At 38.6% G+C, this 8,352-nt stretch overlaps 1 long non-coding RNA gene across 1 annotated transcript; it reads left to right on the forward strand.

Annotated features, from left to right (window-relative positions):
• The first annotated feature begins 876 nt into the window (after window positions 1-876).
• LOC103654901 (uncharacterized) lies at window positions 877-7,868 on the forward strand. Its single transcript, XR_566419.4, has 4 exons — window positions 877-6,884; window positions 6,974-7,078; window positions 7,176-7,399; window positions 7,479-7,868. It is a non-coding gene; the product is annotated as an uncharacterized lncRNA (long non-coding RNA).
• Window positions 7,869-8,352: the final 484 nt, after the last annotated feature.

Below are 8,352 nucleotides of genomic sequence, written 5' to 3' on the forward strand. Positions count from 1 at the left end.
GGGCATTCATATGAATTTTGAAACTCCAGTTATGTTTGTTTTACTGTGGCTGTTCCTGTTTGCCTGACAAAAATGAGCGGGTCTGTTCACTGGTAGATTTCATCTAGTAAATGGCCGAATTGGCTCTTCCAACTATGGAGACTTTTGTAGAGGGACAAAAGTTCTTACTGCCAGCAGAATTTCATAATTTTTGGTTGAATAGTTTGGGAGATATCAAATTATGAAGTTAACTATGCTGCTGTCTGAAACAGATTCAGTCAATTATCTTGTCAGATGTTTTAGAACTTATAGATGGTAAAATTTAATTATCCATTGAATACCGAAGTTGTAGAGTATTTTGTGTAGAAACTCGTAGAGTATTTGTTTGATATCACTACTGTTATAATTTTAAAGATACAAAATTAACAAACAGCACTGCTGCTGTTTGGCATGTGGTTCAGGGTGGGAGTCATTCCACCGAGTCTTGGTTTCAAGTGTAGGAGCGATTTGTTGATTGTTGGCAAATGTTTGTGAAATATTTGTACTAAGTTTTATGCCCTGCAGCAGGTGTCTACACTCTGGATCATGCCTAGTACATTTTTGTTCTTCGATGAAGGCAAGTGGATGTAGCGGTGGTTGCTACCGTTTTGACTTGTTGTTTCATCGCCTACACTCTAATACTCAGAATCATCGAATTCTTTCATAATTGAACTCTATGGTGATGCTTTACTTGATTGTATTATATTGATGCTTAATCATATATTGATGATGATGATGATTCGAGTATGACCCACGAGATTAATTCACACCCCTGAAGGTGAATGAAGTATTATTTGAGGTTTGTATTGTATCTGAAGGTAAACGAAGTATTATTTGAGGTTTGTATTGTATATGAAGGAAGTGAAGTATATTGATAAATGCAGCATGCCATATACATTGCATGGTTCACTTGCATCTGAAGTTTTGTCGTGACCTATGGTCCGACCGTACCGGTACAACTTAGCATCGTACGTTGCCCGAGGAGGGGTACGATGCGGCTTCATACCCTTAGAGGTATGAAGGCAGAGGACATATGCATTGCATTCATATGCATTCATTGAAGTGATATTTGCAGATGGTGTGGTTTTATACTCTAAGAGGTATGAACGCAGTGGACTTACACATTGCATTCCTATGCATACATTGAAGTGATATTTGCAGGTATTGTTGACGCAGGAAAGTGTTATACAACCTATTGTGGTTGTTCGAGGAAATGAGATAGCATTGGTTATTTTGGGACTATTGAGTTCTATATCTACAAGTATTTCTGATCTCAATTGTGATCCCTTTAAAATGTTGATTAATTCAATATTTTTTGGTTTAAATATCTCGTCAAAACAATTTACTTGCTGAGATGTTTTCATCTCACTCTTGCATTACTCAATGCAGGTACTTGATTCATGTTGGGAATGAGGGAAGTAGCAGCACATCCACCTTCACTCTCATAATAACGCTGCCAAGGCATAGCCATGATTTAATTAGAAACTTCTTGTCAAGGATGTTGTTTTTTAACTAGTCGTGCACACTAGTTAATTCAGTTTATGTCGTTATGGTTATCTTCCCATTGCTAGCAGATTATTAATGTCTAGTATGTTTTCTTATCATGATATCTGTTTATACTCTATTGCTTCCACGTTTATGCAAATTTTCAAAGGAGATGCTGTCAAAATTTTATATATGAATGTTAGTTGTGTAGTTTAGTAGCATTTTGGGGTGTTTGTGGATCCCGGGGTGTTACAGTTGGTATCAAAGCATAGGCTTTAGATTCTTGGCAATTTGAAGATAAATTTGACACACTTGCACATATAGGAAGGGTATGGGTTCAAATATCTTTGATATATGTTAATGTCTTTGAAGTACAGATGAAATGATTTCACCCTCCCTATTCCTTTACGGTGATGTGGTAAGTTGTTATAACTTAATGCCTAATATAATTCATTTCTAAATTTTGATATTGTTTTATTAATACGAATGATATCGCTGGTCTTTTGTGAGATTGAAGTTGTTATTATGCTTGTGATATACATGTATGCCTATGTTGTTGTCAACATGTTTTTCATGGTTGAGTTCTATTACAATAATATTGTTATATATGTTGGATTGAGGATGTTTCTAAGAGGAGTGTGAATTGCGTGTTTTGGGTTACAAGGTAACCATCGATTTGGATTTAAGTTGTTGGGAGGTTGGTGGATAGCTCCAACTATCTTTGCAAGGAATGATTGTTTATGTCGAGAAATCAGTTCTAAAAGAAATGAATATTGGTACTTTATATGGATTTTTGGGGGAAGTCTTTACATAGCCAGAATGGCTTACATGTCTCACTTCTATTGTGTGTTTTAGTAGCCACAAAGCCTAGATGTGGTTTAAAGTGGTTGCATGTTAGTCATGCTAATTGTAGAATAAATCTTTGATTTTCTTGATCCATTGATTATATATTAATACGTTGAGGATCTGATGGTTATCTCCCTGATGCATGCTTGTGGAGCCATTGTTGGACCACTTATCTATTGGTTTGAATGAAGTCATTGCCTAGCCTAGAGTTGGTTGGGTGTGGTTAGTCACCTATTCCTGAATGATGTGGTTTTTACATCAACTTGAGATGTTCGTCAAATGTGTGAAGGTTTACGGGGTTATTATTGACCCTGTATGTCTGGTACTTTGAGTGCATTGTATGATAGAATGAAATGTAAGTTTCTGAACTACAGTAGATGAAGACTTATATTATGTGTAGGTTAACCTTACTAGTTTGGATATTTTTCTTAGTTGAGTTTTGGATGAAGTATAGTGACATTGATTAAGCAAGTATTGTGTTGTTGTTGTGCTGTCAGTGCTCTTTGTGGAGTTTTGGCATTTCTTCGATGAACTGTGCCGCGCAGAATGTTATTGGCTTCTTGTCGGCTTTATTGCTCCATTAGTTCTATAGACTTTCTCCCTTTTGTGGGGTGCAAAGAATGTGAGATTACATGATTATCTTTTATGATGGCAAGAAAAAGGTTTAGGAAGATTAGGAGTTTTGTTTCGATAGAACCACTTGTTTTATGGTGCTTTGAGGTGAGGTGTTTGATCATCTTATACATTCATCTGGTGTGGATGTTTCACCATTGAATTAAAATGAATTGTTGAAGCTGGTAAGGGTTGTGCTTAGTGCATATTACCCCTTCATAAAAGAGTGTTGTTTGAATACATTGATGTTGATGTATAGCTGCATTCAAATTCGAAGGTGTGAAATCGTAGTGTTGATTGCATCTATGACTTGCTTTGAGCTTCATTGCATGTTGCTTCATGTTGGATATCAGGTTGTGTAGTTTCCTTAGACAATTAGTCCGAGGTAGAAGTCCTTGTGTTAATTAAGACCATTAATGGATTTATGTTTTGAATGGTGGTGCTATATGGGGTACCTTGGATGCTTTGCTTGGAGTGGTCGAATTCGAGGACGAATTCTTTTTAAGGGGGGTAGAGTGTGATACCCCAATTTTCTGAAAAGAAGTTAAATTTCTTTTTCTCTTTTCTTCCATGTTATGTCGCATTGGGGTTTGGAGTTTCGGGAGGCATACATCAGGGAAACAGTAGATCTTTTGGCATTTTTTCTGCTGGGGTCAGGAGCTCAGATGGGAGAGCGAGTTCGGGCCATTGATCTCGATCCGATGGATGGGAGCCCCCCTCTCCTCCTCAACCCTAGCCGACCCCCTCTCCCTCTCCCCAATTGTGGCAGCCGCCCCCTCCCTCTTCCTCTCCTCCCCATTTGCAGCTGCCCTCTACCCTCTCCACAACTTCCTCCTCCCTCTAGATCTCCCCCCACGCAGCAAGGATCGAGAAGAGGAGGAGCACGTTGAAATGAAGAGGAAGAGAGGATCAAGGAGATGTTCTACCCCATCTTTTCTTGCAGTTTTTCTTGGGGAAACCCTAGGTAAGGATAAGATCCATGTTCCTCCCTGTAATTATGTGTTTTTGGAGGTTGTGAATCATGGGGATTGAAGGATTAGAGGTTGGATTAGATGGGTGATTAGTTTTTGATCTCGAAATTAGTTTCTGCAGAATGGCAGATTTGATAGTTTCTGTTCATACCAGTTTTCCGTGCCCTTAGTGGCCTCAAAAAAATAAAAAGTATATCTATGAGTCGTAGATAATTTGTAGATCTTTCCGTGGCCGTAAAGAACACCCCAATCGGATATTAGATCAGAAAGTTATTGCAGTTTGATTATATCAGTTTTTCAGTCTCACAATTCTGTGTAGAATCTGTTCTCTTAAGATTTAGGCAATTTTATCAACAGAATTAAACTTTAGATTGGTAAAAGAAGTTGTAGATAATTTCATAAGCTTTCCAGATTGTTAAAGAGGGCATTCATATGAATTTTGAAACTCCAGTTATGTTTGTTTTACTGTGGCTGTTCCTGTTTGCCTGACAAAAATGAGCGGGTCTGTTCACTGGTAGATTTCATCTAGTAAATGGCCGAATTGGCTCTTCCAACTATGGAGACTTTTGTAGAGGGACAAAAGTTCTTACTGCCAGCAGAATTTCATAATTTTTGGTTGAATAGTTTGGGAGATATCAAATTATGAAGTTAACTATGCTGCTGTCTGAAACAGATTCAGTCAATTATCTTGTCAGATGTTTTAGAACTTATAGATGGTAAAATTTAATTATCCATTGAATACCGAAGTTGTAGAGTATTTTGTGTAGAAACTCGTAGAGTATTTGTTTGATATCACTACTGTTATAATTTTAAAGATACAAAATTAACAAACAGCACTGCTGCTGTTTGGCATGTGGTTCAGGGTGGGAGTCATTCCACCGAGTCTTGGTTTCAAGTGTAGGAGCGATTTGTTGATTGTTGGCAAATGTTTGTGAAATATTTGTACTAAGTTTTATGCCCTGCAGCAGGTGTCTACACTCTGGATCATGCCTAGTACATTTTTGTTCTTCGATGAAGGCAAGTGGATGTAGCGGTGGTTGCTACCGTTTTGACTTGTTGTTTCATCGCCTACACTCTAATACTCAGAATCATCGAATTCTTTCATAATTGAACTCTATGGTGATGCTTTACTTGATTGTATTATATTGATGCTTAATCATATATTGATGATGATGATGATTCGAGTATGACCCACGAGATTAATTCACACCCCTGAAGGTGAATGAAGTATTATTTGAGGTTTGTATTGTATCTGAAGGTAAACGAAGTATTATTTGAGGTTTGTATTGTATATGAAGGAAGTGAAGTATATTGATAAATGCAGCATGCCATATACATTGCATGGTTCACTTGCATCTGAAGTTTTGTCGTGACCTATGGTCCGACCGTACCGGTACAACTTAGCATCGTACGTTGCCCGAGGAGGGGTACGATGCGGCTTCATACCCTTAGAGGTATGAAGGCAGAGGACATATGCATTGCATTCATATGCATTCATTGAAGTGATATTTGCAGATGGTGTGGTTTTATACTCTAAGAGGTATGAACGCAGTGGACTTACACATTGCATTCCTATGCATACATTGAAGTGATATTTGCAGGTATTGTTGACGCAGGAAAGTGTTATACAACCTATTGTGGTTGTTCGAGGAAATGAGATAGCATTGGTTATTTTGGGACTATTGAGTTCTATATCTACAAGTATTTCTGATCTCAATTGTGATCCCTTTAAAATGTTGATTAATTCAATATTTTTTGGTTTAAATATCTCGTCAAAACAATTTACTTGCTGAGATGTTTTCATCTCACTCTTGCATTACTCAATGCAGGTACTTGATTCATGTTGGGAATGAGGGAAGTAGCAGCACATCCACCTTCACTCTCATAATAACGCTGCCAAGGCATAGCCATGATTTAATTAGAAACTTCTTGTCAAGGATGTTGTTTTTTAACTAGTCGTGCACACTAGTTAATTCAGTTTATGTCGTTATGGTTATCTTCCCATTGCTAGCAGATTATTAATGTCTAGTATGTTTTCTTATCATGATATCTGTTTATACTCTATTGCTTCCACGTTTATGCAAATTTTCAAAGGAGATGCTGTCAAAATTTTATATATGAATGTTAGTTGTGTAGTTTAGTAGCATTTTGGGGTGTTTGTGGATCCCGGGGTGTTACAGAAATGGAGCCTCAGATTGTTTAGATCCCTGTGTTTACCCATGCCTCAACAATTCCTTGTCATAATTACCATGGATCGACGGTGAATTAGATCCTTCTTTGCCCTGCTGCAGTGTGCCTTTGTTTATGACTACTACACAATTGAATTAGTTCATCTTATGTTAATTCAAAATTACCTTCCTGGCATTTTGATCTTAGCCTCGACTTCAAGACTAATAGACACTTGATCGTAGGTTGATTTTTACAGTCTGTTGCTCACCAGTAAAGTGCATGAGTCACTGAGGTGTCCTCTAATGCTGAATTTCTGATTGCATGCGTGCTGACTTTGTCGTTATCTCGCTAATGCAGGCTAAGCCCACAAAGAGTGCGAATGGGCAGGTCTGCCAGATTTGTGTTGACTCTATATGTGTTTCAGCCACTGGCGATGTCTTTGTTGCCTGCAATGAGTGTGCCTTCCCTGTCTGCCGCCCATGCTATGAGTATGAGCGCGAGGGGGACCAATGCTGCCCCCAGTACAAGACTAGATACAAGAGACAAAAATGTTGGTTTCCTGGCAACTTCTTTGAGTGTGTGTAACTTGTATGAAGCTAGCATGACGGAGTTCACATCACATGCTTACTTTACGTGAATAAAAGGTTCCAGGCTTGCAGCATAGTGGATATGCCTTATGATAATGACATTCGACAGCCTAGATTAAGCCATCTACTTCATTTTATTCTCTATAACAGTAATTAATGAATTCTTCTTACTTCCTCTGCACCTACAACTATGACGGTAAGCGACCACGCCCCTCGTTCCAAGATGAATCTGACACGCAATCTTGTGCTCATGGTCGTCATGCGTCGTTTTTTCTGTTTCGTCAGGGGACTACAAGGACAAGGATGGTGTCAAGGGCCTGTGCGTCGTGGGCGCCATCAACAACTATACCTCCCAGCTCCCCACCTATGGGAGATCTTCTCCCCCATAATGTAATGTCGCTACTCTGCTACTCGTATGTGCATGCTCCAATTCTGCAAAGTTTTGGACAATTCGTCATTAACAGTCATGAACGTTGCTTTTCTGCAGTGCAGATAATATAACACAAGCGCTCATGTTCCTCTCGCACTTCATCAGAGACATACACTAGGTAGTACAAACCGCAAGCAAGGTTTGATGTGCTCTATTTGGTGTGTTTGATCAGATCAACAATGTGGCTGATCGCTCATGCTACTGACTGCTAACACAACTACTACCTGTACTCCATAGCCACTTCACTCCGACAAAGGAGGGAACACCGTCGACTTCCACTGGTACGCAAGGAAGACTATTTTACACTATGTACGTACGTCAAATATTGGACATCATCAGTCATGATCTTGAAATCTATAGGAACCTGGATGCTAGGGCATGCTCAGTTTTGTTCACTAATTGCCCGGTTTGGAACGCCAGCATCATCTAGCCGACTAAAGACGACTTCTATGGAGACAGCGTAGCCGGTTACATCGACACACTGAAGGAAAACATAATGATATGGAACTAGGATAAGAGTTTTCTATAGATAGAGAGAAAGAGAGAAGCTAAATGTTAATTATTCAGACCTTTATTCGCTCGGTAGCACAGAGAATGGTCGGAGAAGTGTCCAGCTGGGAAGCATGCGGCAAGAACCAGACTGTATGTCCAGATATGTATATATGCTTTGCTTCACATTCAGATTTTTTGTGCTTGGGCATTTAATTGATCTTTGTATGTTGTTGCATCGAGTGTTTTTTTCGTTGATTAATACAGTAATTTTCATAATTTTCTTTATGTTTCAAATCCTTCGTAAAGTAAGATTACTCTCTGAGTTTTTGACTGGTTATAAATAAATATCGCAAGATATGCGTCTGAGAACATCACTGCATCATGCCACAAGGCATACAAGGGTGTTGAGGAAGACTCAACCCTAGAAGGTACTACTAATACTAGCACATTACTTTTTAAATTAAGGTAATGCCTACATTCCTGTTCTGTAGTATGCACACCGGATTTGTATTGTTGCCGTACTATTGATGCATGATTTTAACTTGAGGGGCAAGAATATGCTAATTAATTTGTGTTTATGTTCTTGGTGCAGATCCCAATTTCTTATAAATCTTATCTCTACTATTCCATTCACCTCTCTCTCCTCTCCCACATTTAAACGGTAAAAATCTAAAATTATGCAAAAATAAAGATTAATAATTTGTGAGTCGTGGCAACGCACGAGCACGTGACTATGTTTGGT

This window comes from Zea mays, chromosome 4 (genome assembly GCF_902167145.1).
Source record: "Zea mays cultivar B73 chromosome 4, Zm-B73-REFERENCE-NAM-5.0, whole genome shotgun sequence".
Lineage (NCBI taxonomy): Eukaryota > Viridiplantae > Streptophyta > Magnoliopsida > Poales > Poaceae > Zea > Zea mays.